Genomic DNA, 4,903 nt, shown 5'->3' with positions numbered 1-4,903 from the left:
CTGTACCCCAATGTTTATAGCAGCAATGGCCACGGTCGAAAGAACCAAGATGCCCTTCAACGGACAAATGGATAATGAAGATGTGGTCCATATACACTGTGGAGTATTATGCCTCCATCAGAAAGGATGAATACCCAAGTTTTGTAGCAACATGGATGGGACTGGAAGAGATTATGCTGAGTGAAATAAGTCCAGCAGAAAGAGTCAATTATCATATGGTTTCACTTATTTGTGGAGCATAACAAATAACATGGAGGACATGGGGAGATGGAGAGGAGAAGGGAGTTGAGGGAAATTGGAAGGGGAGGTGAACCATGAGAGACTATGGACTCTGCAAAACAATCTGAGGGTTTTGAAGGGGTGGGGGGGTGGGAGGTTGGGAGAACCAGGTGGTGGGTATTGGAGAGGGCACGGATTGCATGGAGCATTGGGTGTGGTGCAAAAACAATGAATACTGTTACACTGAAAATAAATTAAAAAAATTAAAAAAAAAACAAAAAAACAGTGAATATTCAATAACTGTTTTTGAATAAAAGAACAAAAAGAAAAACATTAATAAATATTACATCTGTAACTTATCTATTAATAAAAAATATATTACATTTTCAAAATTAGAAAAATAAATAAATAAATAAAGGAAAGAAAAATAGAAGGCAAAAAAAAAAAAAAATCCCCAAAAAGTAGGGATAAAAAAGAGGTGATCACCAAAAACCCTACAAATATCATAAGTGAGCTTATATTAATACATTCAAAAATTAAACTAAATGAACACATTATTAGAAGTGATAAATATGTCAGGGATTCTGAACACAAGTCAGCATATAAAACTCAACTGTATTTTAATGTGATAATTAAAATGAAAATGGGAATAATGTAATTTCCAGTAAAATCAGATGGACCAAATACCTGGGAATAAAGTGAATGAATTGCAAGACCAGTTCACAGAAAACTTTAAAATACTATTGAAAATTTCTCTCAAATAAAGTAAGGAATAAACAACTTGAAGATGTAATACCATCTACAGATGGGAATAAAATACCACAAAGATGCCAATAATCTCAAAATTGACAAAAAAATTAAATTCAATCCCAATGAACATCTTGGAATACTTTTACATTGAAACTGGCACATAAAAATTCGAAAGTGAAAAATAGCCAAGATATTCTTAAAGAATAATGAATTCAGGGGGCTTGTTTTATAACATAGCAAGCATTATTTATTGATTGATTTTAAAGATTTTATTTATTTGAGAGAAAGACTGCACACACGTGGGGGAAGGAGGGAGGGAGAGAGAAGCCCAAGCCGACTCTGCCTTGAGCATGGAGCCCCACACAGGTCCCCATTGCAAGACCCTGAGATCATGACCTGAGTAGAAACCAAGAGTCTGAGGTCTGAGGTTTAAGCTACTGAGCCACCCAGGCACCCCTGTTTTGTGTGTGTGTGTGTGTGTGTGTGTGTGTGTGTGAGTTATATTTACTTAGAAACATTCAGAATGTGAACAAAACAGCTGTAACTTTTTTCTTTTTTTTTTTTTTTTGCAATTACAGAGTGGTATTGAGTTCACAGAACAACAACTATGTCATATAAGCTGCATCAGAGACAAATGAAGATGGAAAAATCTACCAGCCCATATGTAACTAATTTGTGCTGGGCACCAACAAGAACCTGCTTTAAATTTCCACTAATGTAGAAATTTAAATTTTCAAATTTCCAGGTTAGTGGCTACTGAAAATACCACTAGGACAGGGCTATCTAAAGACACATTCAGTAGTGTGTTAACTATGCAAAAAAAGACAACGTACAGTTTAAAAGCAAATCTTACACAGCCTTACATTTCAATTTTTTTCCTTTAAAAGGAGTGAGATGCAGATGGGGGGGTAGGGTTTACATGCTTTACAGACAAGAAAAAAAATGCACTAGAACCAACTTACTCATCTTCTTCTTCATCTTCCTTCTCCTCCTCATCCTCATCTTCATCTTGTCTTCCTCCTCTTGGTTCTTTCGCTTGCTTTTTTTTCAGCCTTGACAACCCTGTTTTTTGCTGCATCAGGTTTTTCCTTTAGCTCAGTACGCAGCAATATCCTTTTCCTATTTTTCCTTCCGCTTAGCAGCTTCTTTCCATGCAGCTGCTTGTTATCTGTGGCGGTTTCATTCCACATCTCCCCCAGTTTCTTTGCAACATGACTAATGGATAGCCTTTGATTTTTGGGTGATACTCAGAACAAATCAAGAAAAAGGCCAAAGGAGGCCTCTTAGGTGCATTGGTGTATGTGAAGGTGCACTGGTCTATGTGTTGCTGAAGTGAGCACTGAGTGTGCATTGGGATCCCTTCTTTTTTGTTTCCCCTTTAGGGGAAATGCAAATTTTCATTTCTCTTTTGTTATGGACCTTGTCTGCCTTTGCCATGTCTTCAAATTTTCCTTTGTCTTTAGCAGATGTGGTCTTCCCTATCTCTGAGCACTTCTTAGAAAACTCAGAGAAGTTGACTGAAGCCTCTGGGTGTTTCTTCTTGTGCTCCTCTTGGCAAGTTTGCACAACGAATGCATATGATGACCTTTTGCCTCTCAGCTTCTTAGGATATCCATTGCCCATATTTAATTATTTTCCCCAGTGAGGCTCAGAGTCACCCAGCACCCATCTGGCTCTCACTTGCCCAGGTGCTGTCTCTGTGGAGCTCAGTGTACTGCAATGGCTGTTGTAAACATTATTTTAAAGGAACCTTAATTAAGTTTGCTATTAGTGACAGAATATAGATAACTTGAACAGAAGACAGAATTTAGAACTGATTCATATACATGACTACTTGATATAAAACAAAGTTAGCCATCAAAAACAATGGGGAAAGATTGTCTTTTCCATAAATTATCCAGTAACAATTATATATTCATATATCCAAATAGCCATATGTCCAAGAAAAACTTTGCCCCTACTTCAGACCAAAACAAAAAATCAATTCTAGCTGCATTATAGGTCTAAATCTGAAAGGTAAATCAAATTTTCTAGAAGAATATATAGAACATTTTCACGATGTGAGAATAGGCAAAAGTTTTATTAAAGAGATGCAAAAATCACTAACCATAAAGGAAATAATAAATTGAACCACATCAAAAGCAGAGTTCAATTCATAAAAAGAAAACAGAGTAAAAAGGTTAGTCACTGAGAGGAAATTTATAATGTGTATTTCTAACAAAAGACTTGTATCTAGAATACAAAATTAACACCTGTAGATCAATAAAAAGAAAGATAAGGATGCAACAATGGCTCAACGTCAGCAAATCAGTCAATGTGACATACCACAAAATGAAGGACAAATGTCACATGATCATTTCAGTAGATACACAAAAAGCACTTATAAAATTCAACATCTGTTTATGATAAAAACTCTTAACAAAATGGGTATAGAGAGAACATACCTCAAAATAATAAAGGCCATATGTGATAATTGCACAACTAACATCATACTCAATGGTGAAAAGCTGAAAACCCTGCCTCTAAGATCAGTAACAAGACAAAAATGCCCATATTTGTCACTTTTACTCAATGCAGTAAGTCCTAGCCAGATCACTTGGGCAAAAAAATAAAATAAAGGACACCCAAATTGGACAGAAATAAAATTGTCACTATTTACAGATGACATGGTACTCTATATGAAGAACCCTAAAGCCTCCACCAAAAAAACTGTTAGAACTATACAGACTAGTATCTCTGATGAGCACAGATATAAAAATCCTCAACAAAATATAAGCAAACTAAATCCAACAATACATTAAGAAAGTCACTTATATTTACCATAATCAAGTGGGATGTATTCCTGGGATGCAGATGTGGTTCAGAATTCAAAAATCAAGGTGATACATCATATTAACAAGAGAAAAGATAGAAACCATATATAGGATCATCTCAAAAAATGCAGAAAAGGCATTTGACAAAGTACAACATACATTCATAATAAAAGCTTTAAAGTATGTTTAGAGGGAACAAACCTTAACATAATAAAGGCCACATGTGAAAAAGCCCCAGCTATCATCCTCATTGGTGAAAAACTGAGAGCTTTTTCTCTAAGATTAAGAACAAAACAAGGATGTGCACTCTTACCACTTTTATTCAACATAGGACTAGAAATTCTAGCCACAGCAGTCAGACCCCCAGCCCCCAAAAGAAAGAAAAGGCATCCCAATTGGTAAGGAAGAAATAAAACTTTCATTATTTGCAGATGACATGATACTGTATATAGGAAACCCAAACCCAAAACCTAGAACTGATAAATTCAGTAAATTTGCAGGATCCAAAAATCAATGTACAGAAATACGTTGGATTTCTATACGTTAATAGTGAAGTAGCAGGAAGAGAAATTAAGAAAGCAATCACATTTCTAATTGCACCAAAAGAATAAAATATCTAGGAATAAACTTAACCAAGGAGGCAAAAAGCCTGTACTCTGAAAAAATATAAAACACTGATGAAAGTAAACAAAGATGACACAAATGGAAAGACACTCCATGTTCATGAACTGGAGGAACTAATATTGTTAAAATATCTATACTATCCAAAGCAATCCACGAATTTAATACAATCACTGTCAAAATACCAATGACATTTTTCATAGAACTAGAACAAATCCTAAAATTTGTATGGAGCTCCAAAAGTCCCCAAATAGCCAAAGCAATCTTGAAAAAGAAGAACAAAGCTGTAGGTATAATAAACCCAGATTTCAAGATATACTATGAAGCTGTAGTAAGCACAACAGTATGGTACTGGCACATAAACAGAGACATTGATCAACAGAACAGAAAGCCCAGAAATAAATCCAAGCAAGTACGATCAATCTATGACAAATGAGGTAAGAATATGCAATAGGGGAAAATAGTCTCTTCAACAAATGGTTCTTGGAAAACTGGACAGC

General features: G+C 35.3%; 1 pseudogene; it reads right to left on the bottom strand.

Moving 5' to 3' along the window:
• Positions 1-1,927: 1,927 nt before the first annotated feature.
• On the bottom strand, positions 1,928-2,592 carry LOC125091881 (high mobility group protein B1-like; annotated as a pseudogene).
• Positions 2,593-4,903: the final 2,311 nt, after the last annotated feature.

Source organism: Lutra lutra, chromosome X (assembly GCF_902655055.1).
Source record: "Lutra lutra chromosome X, mLutLut1.2, whole genome shotgun sequence".
In the NCBI taxonomy this organism is placed as follows: Eukaryota; Metazoa; Chordata; class Mammalia; order Carnivora; family Mustelidae; genus Lutra; species Lutra lutra.
Note: the sequence above shows the minus strand (reverse complement) of the source record. Positions and strands in the feature narration are given on the sequence as shown.